The following is an 18,438-nucleotide window of genomic DNA, read 5'->3' on the forward strand; positions in this document are numbered from 1 at the left end:
TTTTCCAACTACGGACATTAAGCTAACCGGCCTATAATTCCCTGCCTTTTGTCTGCTACCTTTTTTAAACAGCGGCGTAACATTAGCCGTTTTCCAATCCTCCGGCACTTCCCCAGAGTCCAGCGAATTTTGATAAACAATTACTAAGGCATCTGCTATTACCTCTGCCATTTCTTTCAGAACCCTGGGATGCATTCCATCTGGTCCCGGGGACTTGTCTACCTTCAGTCCCGTTAGTCTATCAAGCACTACCTCTCTAGTGACAGTAATTGCATTAAGGTCCTCATCTCCTACCATCTTTCTATCTTTAATATTCGGCAAGCTATTTGTGTCCTCCTCCGTGAAGACCGACACAAAAAACTTATTTAAAACCTCAGCCATTTCCTCGTTACCCACCACTAAATCCCCCCTCTCATCCTCCAAGGGTCCAACATTCACTCTAGCCACTCTCTTCTTTATATATTTGTAAAAACTTTTACTGTCATTTTTTATATTTAGAGCTAGTTTAGCTTCCTTTCTCTATCGCTTTCTTAGTCATTCTTTGTTGTTTTTTAAATCTTTCCCAATCTTCTAATTGCCCACTATTTTTAGCCGCTCTGAACGCATCAGCTTTTAATTTAATACTCTCCTTTATTTCCTTCGATAACCACGGCTGGTTATCCTTTTTCTTACAGTCCTTCTTTACCATCATATGTATTCTATGTATTCTTTACCTTCTTTACCATCGCATGTGTTCAACTACCAAGTCAGTGGGGTGGGAAATCCACCCACAGATGACATTTTTAGGAAGTAAATTATGAACTACCTGTAGCATGATTATATACTTGGCTTATTTTGCATCATCAAATGCTCTTTTTTGCTGAAGCCTCAAAAAATTGTTCTTCCTTCATTCAGGTATAACTAAATTATAGATATGACTAAGAGTTTAGAATTGCGTTTTAATTTACTCCCAACCAATTCTACACAGATTTCTCATGATTAGCCTTTAACAAGTTCTCAACAAACTTTAACGAGCATTTTATGATTACTCTCCATATTTATCAAATCAAATATATTTTAACATAAGAGGAGTCAAAGTAACAGGGAACCCAAAACGCCCCATTATTGCTCTCTGTTGCTTTTGCACTACTCATATTCAAATATGCTGTGGAGTTAATATTTAATCACAAAGTAGAACCAGAAATCAGTTGATTAGGTATCTGATGCTGTCAGTTTTGTTATTTCTGGTGTTAATTGAAAATGTTGAAAATGTCTTAAAAATGTTGCATGTTTTCTGTTTTTATTTTAAGTTAGGTATTTGGAATTATTTCTCACTGTTACTCTGTGCTATTACTACTGTGGGTCTGTTTACAGATGTTTTAAAATGCTCTTGCACTTGTCCTGTTGTGACTGCTGGCCAGTTAATTAGAATATTATATTTTACTCAGGGTATTCTAATAGCTTAATGAGTTTATCCAGAGAATAGCTGAACCTTGTAAACTAGGAAGGTTGCAAGTGCAGTCCTCTCATATGTGTTATCAGCTAATTTCAGATGATATGAGTTTATAATTGGACTCCATGTCTGGATTAAAAAGCAGAAAATATATCTGGTTTTCCAGTTTGAATTGTACTTTAGTGACCTCACTACCTGTGTGGATATTAGATGATTAGGCTCTGCTGTCTAACATAGTTGTTAAGGTTGCCATTTGAATAACCTATTAATGGGAGGAAACTGAGAAGAACTGCCATTACATTTGCTTCAATTCAACTTATTAGTTATTTTAATCCATTCCAGTTTGACTAATACTTATAAAGAATTAAATTAGCCAATCCTACCAACAAAATAAGACAAGCTACTGAAACAATTAGCAAGTCCTTATATCAAGTGGTAAGAAAATTACATCTGTAATTTACTGCAAACCCTCTATATTTTGTAATTTTTATGTATGTTTAGTTGTTTACCAATTATGGCGAGATGTACTTATTTAGGATATCAATTTTCTTGTTTAAAGGATGCAACATTGCAATTGAAGTAACTTATTCCTGTGCAAACTCACCCTTTATCCTATTTGCGTCAGCAATTTAATGAGAAATATATTGGGCTTTATATAGACATAATGGGCTGGATTTTCATCACCAAGTTGGGTGATGGGAGTGTGGAAAATTATGAACTTGGCCTGGCTGCCTCAGGAGAAAATGCCTGTAAAGATGGGATTTTCATTGCTAGAGGTTGGGTCTGGACTGAACTGGAGTCAGTCCTCCAGTCCCTTTATCCTCTCTTTTCCTCACTCCCAAAACACTCCCTATATTCGGTCTATTCCATCTCATGCACTCCACCCATCCTCCATGGCTCCTCGAACTTCCTTCTGTTAAGCTATGACATTCTACCCACCACATGTGTAAACAAACATTTGCATAAAACAATCATTCATTCATTTCTTACCACTATGTTTAAAAAAGTAATTTCACTACTGGACAATAAATATCTCTAGCCCTTTTAAGGTATTAATAACAGAACCTGCAAGCCCTTAAAACCATTTATCCTTATGTAAATAAGCATTGTGAAATTGACACCAGAGATCCGAGATCCATTGCTGTCAATCATAAGAACATAAGAACATAAGAAATAGGAGCAGGAGTAGGCCATCTGGCCCTTCGAGCCTGCCCCGCCATTCAATAAGATCATGGCTGATCTGTCGTGGCTCAGTTCCACTTTCCCGCCCTCTCCCCATAACCCTTAATCCCCTCTCTTATCAAAAACCCATCAACCCGCTTCTTAAAAATATTTAGCGAGGCAGCCTCCACCACTTCAACGGGCAGAGAATTCCAGAGATTCACCACCCTTTGAGTGAAGAAGTTCCTCCTCAACTCCGTTCTGAACCGCCCCCCCTTTATCTTGAGGCAATGTTTTCTCTGGGCCTCAGGTGTTTCAACAAGAGTAATTGATTTCTGGGCTCCCAGCTAAGCATATGTGTTAAAGCTTTTCTTTAATGTTTTAAGATCACAGTTGCTTGATTGGTTCTATATAGTGTAAAGTGAACTCATCTTTTGGAAAGTCCCCTCATGCGTACTATGCTTCACGACTCCTCAAGGAGGTTGTGAACCACAACTCTTTAAAAACCTGGCCTGACTCCATGAAAATTATAAAGGAGTAGGACATGCTTTTATCTGCAACGGAGCTGTCAAGCTAAGGAATGTCAGGTTCAGGCTTTTGACCTGGACCAGCCCACATCCTTTAAAGGCTGTCCTGAAAATCAGCCAGCCCAGGAATTAAATCAAAAAACCCAGAATCGGGACCCACGAGGATTTTCATGAGGCTTCTAAGTCATCCCAATTCAGTGAAAGTCCAACCCACTAAATCCCTATTAATGTAGTCACTTTACAATAGTTACCAGAAAATCCAGTTAGCTTTGTTTGATTAAATGCAGGCTGTCTGCATCATGGAATAAAACTTAACTTGCACTAACAGCCTTAAAATTTTTTTTAAAAAGCCATAAAAAGGAATCACTTGAATTTAGTTTTCTTTTTAATACTAAATTACATTATTTTTCTTGCCAATTCCTCCACTCCTGAAGAAATTGATTTGTTGTTGGGATGCTTTTTGACTGATGCCAAGCATCCTTTTGTTAGCTTGATCAAGTTATTCACATGGATTTTGACAGTAAGCTATTTGATTAGAATAAACAACACAGTCAAATCCCAGCTAACCTACATCAGAGAGACCAAATGCAGACTGGGTGATTGCTTTGTTGAACACCTTCGGTCCATCCGCAAGTAGGACCCAGACCTTCCTGTCGCTTGCCACTTCAACACACCAGCCTGCTCTTCTCTCCACATGTCTGTCCTTGGCCTTTTGCAATGTTCTAGGAACTCCAACACAATCTGGAGGAACCTCATCTTCCATTTAAGCACCTTACACCCTTCTGGACTGAACAATGAGCTTAACAACTTTAGAGCATGAAGTCTGTCCTCCATCTTCACGCATTTCCATTTATTTTATTTCATTTTGATTCATCCATTTTATCATCCTTCTTTCTCACCTCCATTTTTCCATTTTCCATTCCAGCTCCCCATTCCCCCATCCTTTCAGTGCAACTGCCACATTACTCAGGCAGTCCTTTAACAATCTGCATCTCTGTTCTGCCAGCCACGCATTTTGATGACTTAATGGACACTTTTTAGCACCTTCTCAGCCTTTTGTATCCTAATTTCCCTTCCCTTTATCCTATCTCCATCCTCACCCTCATAACATAAAGCTCCGCTGATTCTCTGATCTTAGATCTGACGAAGGGCCATCTAGACTTGAAATATTGGTTCTATTCTCTCCCCACAGATGCTGTCAGACCTGCTGAGACTTTCCAGCATGTTCTGTATTTGAAGTCACAGCTAATGTTTGTATAGTCATTATCAAAACTTTCCTTGTCGAAACGATTCAGCTACTCACCAAGCTGTTGGGCTAGCTCATTTCAGAATGATTAATTATTTTATATGCTGTGTAACTGTAAATCATTTCGAAATAACTCTGAAGAAAATGTAATAGGTTGCCTGATAAGTTTCACGTTTACACTGATTTGACAAGGTGCAACCAAACTTATAACAATCCTTGTCAGAACATATAATTTGATGGAAATAACTAACTTACAAATATTAGTGATTTAAATATTTGAGGGTTGGTCTTATATTTCAGGGTACTTAAAATAATGTGCATTCATATAAAATTGTATTATAGCAGGACTATAGGAGGAAAATACAGATAAGCACAGAATAAATTGTAAAATCAGACATGTTTGACTAATTCAAATATGTATTTATGCTGTAACTAGCATTGCTGTAAAGCTGCTTCAATTTCAGTTTGCTTGATGGGAAACTTTGCAATGTCAAACTAAATTTAAAAGTGATTTTAGCCTCCTGGATACTTTATACCTCATCCAGCTCTGGTTTAAAATACTGGGAATGTAACATCACTCCCTCCTTCTAGGCATAAAGACCTGTATTTTGCCTTGGTAACTGTTAGCGTTCATCATCATTACATCACCGAAACTGATAGCAACTTCAGAAGCCCCTAACTTGGAAATCCAGAAGTTGCTGTTAGCGTTTCCATGCTGCTCCATTACTCCAGATGTGCTGCTGAAGTCCCACCAGCATCCAATTGTGAAATAATCGGTGAAATGGCAATAATGTTTATTCTGTTAGCCTTGAAAAAAATCATAACTTGTTGAATGAGGTATAAATGGATCTTTTTAAAACATGCACTAATTAACAAACTTATTGGCCCTGAAATGCTAATTTTATATTTGTTCAAGTTTAAATTTCTCCATTATGAGATTAAAAAATTGACTTTCTTCATATGTCTGTTTAATATTGATATTTTTAACTTGCAATTAATCTAATCATTATCATTTATATCATTATTTGAAAATGTAGGGTGACATGGTGGCACTGCTGTCTCACAGCACCAGGGACGCAGGTTCAATTCTGGCTTTAGGTTACTGTGTGTGGAATTTGGATGTTCTCTATATGCTTGCTTGGGTCTCCTCTGGATGCTCCAATTTCCTCCCACCGTCCAAAGACTGGTTAGCTGGATTGGCCATGCTAAATTGCTCCTTAATGTCCAATGATGTCTTTGTTAGGGGAATTAGCATGGCAAGTTACATGGATAGGGCCTGAGTCAGATGCTCTGTTGGAGAGTTGTTGCAGACGCAATGAGCCGAATGGCCTCCTTCTGCACTCTAGGGATTCTATAAAAGTGAAGGATAAAGAGTTTTTAACTTATTGATTTGATGTCTGTAAGAATACTTCAATGTGGGTAGGTGTTTACTTTTTTGCTGCTGCACTTCTGGGGATCCCCTTAAATCAGTGCCAGATTTAAACTACATTCGGAAAGGGTAAGTCTGCATCACTGAGATCATGGGATTTTTCAAGATCAGCAGCACTGTTTTGTCATGGACTGCAAAATCTAGCCTATGAATTTTATGCACAAAGGGGAACTCTGCACATGAAAAGAGCTACCTCCTGGACTAAGAATCAGAGATTCATACATAGTGGAAACAAAATACTGACCAGTCAGAATTAAAATTGCAGCTACTGATCGGACAGAAATAACTACAGTGTAATCACAACATAGGATTTCTTTGAACTCGGGTGAGCAAAGCTGAGTGAATACACTAAATACACAATACTGAATGAATTAATTTAAAGTGAAGACTTCATTGGCTTTGGAGAATTATTATTTATTGATGTTAAAATGACTGAAACATAATTCAGTAGAACTAAGTTCCTATTTTGATCTGGGATTCTTATTCATTTCTGTCTAGTGGTGGAATGATTGAAAGTGATCATAGAGAAGTCTATAAATGTATATAGTTCTCTGTTGCTTGTAAGAATGTGGGAAATGGTGTTTTCGAAGAAATCCATCAAGACATTAATGTCTTGATGGATAAAAGACTATTAAAGACATAAAAGACTATTTCTTTTAAACTACTTCAGATGTTCTCAATTATAGCTAAAATTTCATGCAGAAAAGAAATATAGATCATGTTATAAAAACAAAAATTGCTGGAAATGCTCAAGTCAGTTTTAATGGAGAGAAACATAGTTAACATTTCAGGTCAAGATGAAAGGTTATCTTAAGCTGAAACATTAACCTTGGCCAGAATTTTCCAGCCGTTCACTTCGGCAAGATATTCTGACCCTGCCAATGGTAAACCCGTGCCATGGGCTTCCCCTGCAGTGAGGGATGCATTCAATGGGAAACCCAGCTGACAAAGGCAGGACCAGAAGATCTCACTGCCTGCCAAGTTGGGGGGCTGCTGTGTGGAAATTCCCACCCATCATTTCTCTTGTCACAGATGCTGCCAGACCTGCTGAGAATTTCCAGAATTATTTGTTTCTGTTTCACATGTATAGCTTCTTGCTTTTGTATAAGTCAAGTGGTCTGTTCCTAAGCTGCAAATAAAAGCTGTTACACCTACAATTTCCTAGGCCATTTGTTGATGCAGATTAGAACAAAGCTTGAAGTTACTGGTAATTTGAATTGTTAAGTTTTAACATTATCTTTGGAAATGTATATATCATGGAATTTAGTAGTGCCTATCAATCAAATATCATGTACAGAAATAGCAAGATTTTATATTAAAGATCATTCACCAAATTTAGCTTCAAATAATTAAGTTAATTATCTTATCAGAATTATGTTACAATTTTTTTTAATTGCATTTTAGATTTATACGATTGGTTTGATGGTTTACATTGAAACTTGATGTTTTGCATATGTTTTGTTAAAGATATCCTTTATACTTAATCATGGAAAGAAGGGTTTTAAATCCTAGTTTTTTGGTGTTAGTTATTAATGCATTTTTTACGGTATTACCCTGCTGAGTATTTCTGAAGTATTGGACATTTCTAAAATTGTTATCTTGTGCACCTTTATTTTAAGCAGAGCATTATTAGTGTACTAGGAAAATGGTGCTGTCTCATAACCCTCCAGTACTGACTATACTTCCAGTGGCCTTCATTTATTGCTCTTGTTTGGACTATTTTGGTATCAAGTAGCAGTTGCTGAGTTGGGGGGCACTGGATGCAAAAGGCATCTTTCAACAGCTTTCAAATATAAATTGTTTAATTTGCTAAGAAACTGTTATACACTAACGAAATAGTAAATAATTTTGTAATTGAACCATAAAATAAATCTAGCAGGCTCACACAATTTTGAATGTAATTTGTACTCTGATTGTTGATTGTGCCAAAGTGGAAACTCTGTCCCATGGACCTATTACTTATTTTGGACTGCTGATCAATTTGGTTTAAGTTCATTTTGTACTGCTCAAATTTATTATTTCTGTGTCTTGAACTTTCTTGTCTTACAACATAGCTGTTGTGATCTGGCAACTTATGTAATCTTGCAGAGCCATTCTGCTAGTTTGAGCTGTCAGGCTTCCTCACTTCTAGGTATTGTCTCTTTCAGCTTCCTCTTCCATTAGTCTCTCCTCATTATTTGCCCGTTGCTTAACTGAAATACTTCAGTTTCCCAGTCAACATGATCCAAAAATTAATGGGGTGCAGAATGTAGTATTATAGTCATGGCTAGGGTGCAGAGAAAGATCAACTTAATGTGAGGTAGGTCCATTCAAAAGTCTGACAGTAGCAGGAAAGAAGCTGTTCTTGAACTGGTTGGCATGTGTTCTCAAACTTTTGTGTCCTTTTCCTGATGGAAGAAGGTGGAAGAGAGAATGTCCAGGGTGCATGGGGTCCTTAATTATATTGGCTGCTTTTCCAAGGCAGCAGGAAGTGTAGACAGAGTCATGGGAGGCTGGTTTAAGTGGTGAGTGATTTATGATTGAGTGATCTATGGACTTTTGCCAGAATTTGAATACCAATAAAAGCATAAACAACTATAAGTATTTTTCAGTGTATTATTCTTGATCTATTTCTATTCACAGATAAATCTTATACCTTCAATATATTAAAAGATTGCTGAACTTTTCTAAGGCCAGTGGAGTGAGTTCAGGATCAGGGCATTTGCAAAAAATAAGCTTTGTTTGGAATACTGCTGTGATCCCCTTACAGATTTCCCAGGAGCAGGTTGGGAGTAGAGTGGAGAATCATCATGGCTGAAGCAGGAAGCAAACAGAAATATTTAAGGCAATTAGAAACAATTTTGTGCATGATTTTCATCTTCTCATTAATGTAGGAGCTCCATGCTGTGACTGCAACTTAGTGGGTTGGAGGAGATGACAGCACAGCAGGAAGGAGTTCCTCAGTGAAACTGATATGCTCTTGACAGCTTTGATCAGCTACACTGAAGGGCTCTAGCCATGGCCAGGTGAGAGAGTGCTATTCAAAGCATTCTTTTGTCAGAGAGCCTAGCAATTGCTTAGTGTGCAACAGACAAGTGATCGGAAGGCACTTCTCCTATTTAGTGCTTCGCCCAACTTCAGCCTCACTTCACTGCTGCCAGCTTGAGAGTGACATGGGAGCAGCTTACGTGGTTTCACTGTTCAGCTTTGCTAAGGGTCAAGAGCATGGGGCATACTGCTGCCAATTATTCCCAGCAGTAGCATCAGCAGTTTACTCCTCAACCACATGCCCCTCCACAGGGCAGAGGGAATGGGCATTGAAATCCAGCTGTTGAAGAAGGCTCGTTCACAGACAGAGGATCAGCTGTTTCACTAGTTCCAGTGCCTCAAGAGTTTTAGGCTATCATGGCAGGCCAATGCTGACATCTGCATTTTCATCTGGAAAGCCGCCCACGGAGCAAGTGGATGCATTGCCAAGTGTCTGTCATTGGGGGTCTACCACCACCGTATCCACCTCCCTCCATCCTGTGGCTCTGCCTCTCACCAAGTTGTACAGTTTTTTTGTCCTGCAAGAAGAGAGAAGTATGAATGCTGATAAGGCTTATGTGCAGAAGAGAGAAGGGCACCATTTGTTGAAGGTCATTGTGAAGAATGGCTATAAAAGGGTATTAGGCTGGGCATGAGAGAGAATATTGGCTGTTCAGATGGGGATGCGAGGTCGCTGCAGAAAGAGGAATGAGCAGAGCTGCAATATGTGTTGTCCTGTGCAGGAGAATGCTGGTCCAGTCAGAATGTGGGAATTGGAGCCTAAAAGTGTTATGCCACTCGCCTATCATACTCTCCTGAGGTCTAAGATCATCTAGGTGCATTGTCTCTAGGTTGGAGGGAACACCTTTTGGCTGACAACTTACTTGGCCATTTCCATCCAGAATTGATTGGAGAGGTTATCCTTCTCCTCCTGTCCTTTGCCAATCTCACCTCGCTGCAAACCCTCAGCTTCCAGATAAGAATGAGTGATCCTTTCTTGGTCTCCTCTCCACTCTTTTGGGTGCTGCAGCCTGAAAACTCCAAGGTTTGATGATCGTATCTGAAGCATGGATCTACCTAGTGACAACTGTAGCCAGCGTTCAAAGGGGGTGATGAGATGTGACTTTTCCCAGTAATGAGATTAACAGGCATCCAGACAGAATCAGTTGTGAATAGCTGTCATCAGGAAACAGCTTATCTAAATGACTAAGAGATCAGTGGAGGTATACAGATGCTAATTTTGAGAGTCACAGAATGTGAGAAAATTCACAAAAAGAGAATCAAAGTGGAATAACGTTATAATTGCATCTGCAGAATCAGGCAGGCTAGTTTAGCATCTTACAAACAAACGGCATTATAACAGCTTAGAGCTGAGAGGCCAGTTTTATAGCTCAGGATCTGAGAAGCCATTTTAACATCTCAGAAGCATCAGAGTCAAGGTAATGTAGGAACATTCACAAAGGCAGTTTAAGTATCTTCAGTGGACAAGGAAAAGACATTCCTCCGACTTGATCATCCACCTTGTATTGTGTGGTAGCCATGAGGTGGATTTGATTGGCATTATGTTTTTCTTCTTGATTATACCACCTCTAAGGTTATGAACTCAGCATATAAGATGTGAACAGAAAATGCTGGAAAATCTCAGCAGGTCTGACAGAATCTGTGGAGAGAGAATAGAACTAACATTTCCAGTCAGGATGATTTGATTTGATTTATTATTGTCACATGTATTGGGATACAGTGAAAAGTATTGTTTCTTGTGCACTGTACAGACAAAGCATACTGTTCATAAAGAAGGAAAGGAGAGAGTTCAGAATGTAGTGCTACAGTCATAGCTAGGATGTAGAGAAAGATTACTTATTGCGAGGTGAGTCCATTCAAAAGTCTGATGGCAGCAAGGAAGAAGCTGTTCCTGATTCCGTTGGTACCTGACCTCAGATTTTGTATCTTTTTCCTGACAGAAGAAGGCAGAAGAGAGAATGTCCGGGTGTGTGGGGTCCTTGATTATGCTGGCTGCTTTTCCGAGGCAGCAGGAAGTGTAGACGGAATCCATGGATGGAGGTTAACAGGGATAAGGCAAGAGTGTGGGACGAGCTAGCATGCTCTGTCAGTGAACCAGTGTGGATGCGATGGGCTGAATGGCCTTCCTTCTGCACTGTAAAAATCCTGCGATTCTATGAGATTGAAATCAGCCTTTCACTTGACATTCTGAATGAAGGTAGCAACATATGTGATGCGGGAGTCCCAAGATCAGAACCTGATGACTAATGACTTTTCCAATTGTCCTCCTGTTCCTCTGATCAGCTGAGCCAGCCATGGTGCTTTGGCCTTGGTTCTGGCAGTACTCCCAGAAGAACCATCGCTCTGACCAGTATTCAGAACTGAATACTGGTTGGAGAGTGAGATGCACTCGAGGGCCACCTATTATACCTGTCTGGTCCTGTTTAACCACCTGGTGGCCACCCACTTTCTCTCTGCTGCCTTAAGCTGCAGGATGACTACATCTGAAAATGTGCTATCCACAAAGCTCTCAAATTTGTGCATGTACTGCAGTCATACAGCTGCTACTCAAGCTCAGAACCTGGATCGTGAGTGGTTGTAGCTGAACTTCCAGGTATTGGCGCATGCATGGCTACCCAGGATGCAAGAAGCATCCTGGAGTTCCCCATGTGGAACAGGATACATGTTCTAGAAGTTCGAGATGTCCTGCTATTCCTCTATTTGTCAAACTTATTACTTAAACTACTCGCCAATGAGCTGCTTCTCCTGTGCTGGCATCACATTATATTGGGAGGTCAACTGAAACATTTTAATTCTTAACTAAAACCCTGAGATTATAATTTAGTGAAGTATTCAAACTTCCTCGATTTTACCCTATGTTTTATTATTTAATTTTAATGGTATTCTCTAACTTTGATTAATTGGATATTGATTTCAATAATATAAATTAACACCATGTTTAGTTTTTATACTAATTAATAAATTAAGTATTCTTTATAGATGATTAATTTAGATTGAACGGGTAGAGAACGGAAAGATTATTTCCTGTAGCTGGGGAATCATTGATGAGGACATAAATTTACAATTGTCACTCAGATCGAGGACAGGAGTTGATAGAACTTGATTTTTTCATAGGTCACTCCATGTGAAATAAATTGGGGCATAGATAATTGCATCTTTTAAGGGATAATTTGATTAAAACAGAGGAAACTCCCAAGCTAGAAGAATTCCCTTATTCAGTATCAAAACCCTTAATAATTAAAAAAAAACTGTATTAAATCTTCTCAACTGGCATAAATGAAAAATAGTATAAAATGACTTGACACTTTCACTTTTTCTAATGAGTCCAAATCAAACTGTGGATTGCAGATTTGCTGTTTACTCTTTTTTGTTAGAGACTGTTTTTGTAACCAGTGTTTCTAGTGTTCTACCAATGAAACAAAAGCTTGTTTAAAAAAAAGACTTTTAGTATCCATAGGGCTGCCAATATTGGGAAAGAAGATTCTTGAATAAATAAGTGAGACAGAATCATGGAATGATAAAGCATGGAAGTCTACTTTGTCCATCGTGTTACTGCTGGATCTTAGGTAGAGCTAAATTAAGTCCACTCCCTTGCTCTCTCTCCATAGCCATGTAAATATTTTCTCATCAGTTCTCTTTAGAATATCTAAATCTACATCCATCACCATTTCTGGAAATGTATTCCATATCACCAAATGTGTAAAATAAATATTTCCTCAGGGTGCCTCTAGTTCTTTTGCCAATCATATTCAATGCATGTTCTCTGTTTATCAATATTTTTACCACGTGAAGCTCTTTCCCTTATTTGCATTATTTAGACAATTCATTATTTTGAACACCTCTAACAAATCCCCTTTTTACTTTCTCCACCTAACTAGTTTTTCATTCCTCATACCATTCTAGTAAATCTCTTCTGCACTCTGCCCAAAGCCTTGACATTCTTCCTAATATGTAATGCCCAGAATACGATACTCTGGCAAAGGACTAGCTAGATTTTTCTAAAAGTTTAACATAATACTTGATTTTGTAATTGAAGTCAACAATCCCATAGCTTTTATTACTGCCTTCTCAAACCATCTTGCTACTTTCAAAGACTTTTGTCCACACATTCGAAGAGCTCTCTCTGATCCTTTTAAAATTGTACTGTTTAGTTTATATTAAACTCATTTTTCCTACCTACATTTATCTCAGCTAAAATTTAACTTCCATCTGCCCATTTCACTGATTTGTCTATGTCCTCCTGAGGTCTAATACTATCCCTCTTATTATTGATTACATTTCTGAGTGCCATGTCATCTACAAATTTATTAACCAGTCCATTGTGTGATACTTTTAAGATGTTCAGACTTAAATCAATCCCATGACCCTCATCAGTCTCCTCTATTACTTCATCAAATAACTTGATCAACTTACTCAAACACAATTTGCCTTTAACACATATTTACTGGGTGGGATTTTCTCTCATCTTGGCAAAGGCTGATGGCAGGAGGGAACAGTTATGTTTGGCCTACCAATGGCAATGTTGGTTTTTCATGCTATTCGTTGCAGCACTTAGTACCAAAGGTTTTAATGCACTGGTTCCATGTAACATGGCCTCTGATTCACCTGCCATCACTTCTGTGCTTTAATGGTCAGGGTGCAACATTTAAAGACTATGCAGATCAGCCACACCTTATAGGTCACTGGGAAGTGATAGCTTTCAGAAAATCTGCGCCAAAGTTCTCCACCACCTCCCTGGAGAGACTGCTCGATGCTGTACAGGTCTGTTGTGATGTTATGTACAGGATGAAAACCTGCCAGGAAAACATATTAACCCAGCATGGGAAGCAGAGTCAGCGATGGTCAATACCAACATCCTACAGAAGAGGACAGCCACCTGGCACAGAAAGAGAATGAATTATCTCTTCCATTCCACCAGCATAAGTCACTCTTCTCATCACTCTGGACTCAGACACCCATTATACATCCACAGGGATTTCACGATGTGAGCACATGAGACACCACTACTTGCTCTCCCACTGACATCTTTGTTTTCCTGTCAATCATGTACTCATCACCTTGCTGGTCCCACTCACCAGCTACACATGCCAGACATCTTTATCATCGAGGGGCTAGATGGCCTACTCCTGCTCCTATCTCTTATGTTGCCCTGACACGCACCCTGCTTATACTCTCTCCACCTGTTTTCATGCAGGCAAAGCTGATTCACAAGAGGGAAAGATCCCAGAAGGGATGCCAGAACTGAAGATCCTCATAGGCTTTGAGGAGAGATCCATTCACCTGGCCAGGAAGCACATTAACAGTACCTGAATTGATAGTGAGGTCAGTGACCATAAAGCAAGAGGATCCAGCCTTGCAACATCCATTAGACAACAATGCTGTGAGTCTAAGACCAGAGGGAATAATATCTGGTTAAGGGGTCATTCATTTAAGACAGAGATGATGAAGATTTTTTTCTCAGACAGTAGTGAATTTGTGGAATTCTTTACTGTCGAGGGTTGTCGGGGCTGGGTTACATACACTTGAGAATGAGATGGACAGATTTTTAATAAGTAAGGGAATCAAAAACTGTGGGAATAAGGCCAGAAACTGGAGTTGAAGTTTATCATTTCGGATTGATCATGATCTCAGAGTAATGGAACGTAGTCGATGGGCCAAATAATCTACTTCTGTTCCTATGTCTGTGGTCCTTCTGATGTCCATGAACCCGCCTAATTAGATTAAACGGGGGGCGGGAAAACAACGTATCGAGCTTTTTTCAAATAAATCGGACTGAAATATATTTGTCACAATGACAAAGTGCACAGAAGGGTGTGTTGTCTGCCTGGTGCTCGGGTACAGGATGTCGCAGCTGGGCTGCAGAGGAACCTGGAGTGGGAGGGTGAGAATCCAGTCGTTGTGGTACATGTGGGTGCCGGCGACGTAGGCAAAGTGCGGACTGAGGATCTGGGGAGGGAGTATGAAAAGCTGGGAATGGAATTAAAAAGTAGAACCGACAAGGTGGTCGTCTCTGGGCTACTGCCTGAACTGAGTGCAGACGGGCGTAGGGTTGACAGGATAAAGGAAGTGAATGGGTGGCTCAGGGATTGGTGTGGGAGGAATGGGTTCGAATTTATGGGGCATTGGCACCAGTATTGGGGTAGGTGGGACTTGTTCGGGCGGGATGGGGTGGGTCTGAACCGTGCTGGGACCAGAGTGTTGGCGAATCGAGTAAAGAGGACTGTAGACAGGGCTTTAAACTAATTAGGGGGGGGGAGGGTGCGAGGGTAGGTGACGCTACGAGGTCTAAAGTTAAGGATAGGGTACAGGTAAGGGAAGAGGCCGAGGATGTCCCAATTGGTGGCGTTACGGCAAATAGGGTCCAGGTGAAGGCTGGGATGAAAGCGCTTTATCTGAATGCACGAAGCATTCGGAATAAAGTGGATGAGCTGGTGGCGCAGATCGACACAAATGGATACGATCTGGTGGCCATTACAGAGACGTGGCTGCAAGGTGACAGGGACTGGGAGATGAATGTACGGGGCTATCAAGTGTTTAGGAAGGATAGGCAGGAGGAAAGAGGGGGTGGCGTAGCTCTGCTGATTAAGGATAGTATCAAGGTGGTAGCAAGGGATGATATCGGAGCCAAAGAGCAGAAAGTGGAATCGTTGTGGGTGGAGATTAGGAACAGCAAAGGGAGGAAGACGCTGGTGGGTGTCGTCTATAGGCCCCCAAATAATGATCTGGAGGTGGGGCGGGCTGTTAACGCGCAAATAAGTGCGACGTGCAGGAATGGGACGGCAGTAGTTATGGGAGATTTCAATCTGCATATTGATTGGTCGACCCATGTTGGACGAGGTGGGCTCGAGGAGGAGTTCTTGGAATGCTGCCGGGATAATTTCCTTGAACAGTGTGTGTTGGAGCCGACGAGGGAGCGAGCTATCTTGGATCTGGTGCTATGTAATGAGGCGGGTAGAATTAGGGACCTTGCGGTGAAGGATCCTCTTGGAGAGAGTGATCATTGCATGGTGGAGTTTCTGTTGCAGATGGAGGAGGAGAAAGTGGGTTCCCGGACACGCGTCCTTTGTTTGAATAGAGGGGAGTATGGTAGGATGAGAGAAGAATTGGCGAATGTGGACTGGGGGAGCGCGTTGGAAGGTAGGTCTGCTGAGGAGCAGTGGAGGATCTTTAAGGAGATCTTTCTTGGTGCTCAGCAGAAATTTATTCCGATGGTCAAAAAGGACAGTAGGAGGAGAGGTAATAAGCCGTGGATAACGAAGGAGGTGAAGGAAAGTGTTAAATTAAAAGCGGAGGAATTTAGAGTAGCTAAGAGCAGTGGGCGAGAAGAGGATTGGGAAAGGTTTAAATGTCAACAAAGATTGACAAAGAAGTTGATAAAGGAGGGTAGGAGAAGCTATGAAGCTGGGCTAGCGCTTAATATAAAAAAGGATAGCAAGAGTTTTTATAAATATATAAAAAGGAAGAGGCTGGCTAGGGTGAACGTTGGTCCTTTAGAGGATGAGAAAGGGGAGCTAGTGGTAGGGGATGGGGATATGGCGAAGGTCTTGAATAACTTTTTTGTTTCTGTCTTCACGGAGGAGGACGTGAATAATTTGCCGGGTGTTAGCGATGGAAAGGTGGTAGGACTGGAGGGTCTTAATGACATTACTGTTACTAGAGAGGTGGTGCTCGACAGACTGGAGGGGCTGATTGTGGACAAGTCCCCAGGACCGGATGGAATGCATCCGAGGGTTCTGAAAGAAATGGCGGAGGTTATAGTGGATGCCTTGGTGGTTATTTTCCAGACGTCGCTGGATTCCGGGGAAGTGCCGGAAGATTGGAAAACGGCTAATGTTACGCCGTTGTTTAAGAAGGGTGCCAGGCAAAAGGCGGGGAATTATAGGCCGGTTAGTTTAACGTCTGTGGTAGGTAAAATGTTGGAATCCGTCATTAAGGAGGAAATTGCGAGGCATCTTGAAGGGAATTGCTTGATAGGGCAGACGCAACACGGTTTCATTAAAGGGAAGTCGTGTCTGACAAATTTACTGGAGTTCTATGAGGATGTGTCTAGGGCAGTGGATAGAGGAGAGCCGGTGGATGTGGTCTTTCTGGATTTTCAGAAGGCGTTTGACAAGGTACCTCACAAGAGGTTATTGCAGAAGGTCAGGGGACATGGAGTTGGGGGTAGGGTGTTAGCGTGGATAGAGGATTGGTTGTCAAATAGGAGGCAGAGAGTGGGGGTCAATGGGTGCTATTCGGATTGGTGGTTGGTGACTAGTGGGGTGCCCCAGGGGTCGGTGCTGGGGCCTCAGCTATTTACCATTTATATAGATGATCTGGAGGAGGGAACCGAGTGCAGGGTGTCGAAATTTGCTGATGACACCAAGATTGGGGGAAAGGCAAATTGTGCGGAGGGTGTGGAGAGTCTGCAGAAGGATCTAGATAGGCTGGGCGAATGGGCCAGGAAATGGCAAATGGAATTTAATGTTGGCAAGTGTGAGGTGGTCCACTTTGGTAGGAAGAATGGTAGGAAGGACTATTACTTACGTGGCGAAAAACTGCAGCAGGCGACGGTGCAGAGGGACCTCGGGGTCCTTGTGCATGAGTCGCAAAAACCCAGCTTGCAGGTGCAGCAGGTGGTCAGGAAGGCGAATGGGATGCTGGCCTTCATAGCGAGGGGGATTGAATATAAAAGTAGGGAGGTCTTGCTGCAGCTGTATAGGGCATTGGTGAGGCCGCAGCTGGAGTACTGTGTGCAGTTTTGGGCGCCGCACCTGCGCAAGGATATTTTGGCCCTGGAGGGAGTGCAGAGGAGGTTTACTAGGCTGATACCGGAGTTGAGGGGGTTGAGCTATGAGGAGAGGCTGAATAAACTAGGCTTGTACTCGTTAGAGTTTAGAAGAATGAGGGGAGATCTCATTGAGACGTATAAGATGATGAATGGGATGGATAGGATAGAGGTGGAGAGACTCTTCCCGCTCAAAAAAGACAGTAGGACTAGGGGGCACAGCCTCAAGATAAAGGGGAGGCGGTTTAGAACGGAGTTGAGGAGGAACTTCTTCACTCAAAGGGTGGTGAATCTCTGGAATTCTCTGCCCGTTGAAGTGGTGGAGGCTGCCTCGCTAAATATTTTTAAAAAGCGGGTTGATGGGTTTTTGATAAGAGAGGGGATTAAGGGTTATGGGGAGAGGGCGGGAAAGTGGAACTGAGCCACGACAGATCAGCCATGATCTTATTGAATGGCGGGGCAGGCTCGAAGGGCTAGATGGCCTACTCCTGCTCCTATTTCTTATGTTCTTATGTTCTTATATCAAATCGGTTCGATTTCGCTCCCACTGAATAAGACAAATCAGGGGTCGTTTATCCACTTGGGCGTGTATTTTGGAGAAATTACAAAGCCAACAAAAAGTGTTTTTAATCCTCAATAGCTGGAAGCCAGTACTCTCTTTATTCGGGTTAAGTGTTGGCTCACTTCTTTTGTTGTTTAATATTTATGGTTCATGTTGCAGACACTGAGGAAGGGCTGAAAATCTGGAAGAGAATAGCAGCTGCCGGTGTCTGTGAAGCAGGCAGACGGGCCACGCGATGTGGGGGACCTGGGGCTGTTGGCGGGCCGGGCCTGAACCGCCTCCATTTT

Source organism: Carcharhinus amblyrhynchos, chromosome 2, assembly GCF_965287045.1.
Source record: "Carcharhinus amblyrhynchos chromosome 2, sCarAmb.v2.hapA, whole genome shotgun sequence".
NCBI lineage: Eukaryota > Metazoa > Chordata > Chondrichthyes > Carcharhiniformes > Carcharhinidae > Carcharhinus > Carcharhinus amblyrhynchos.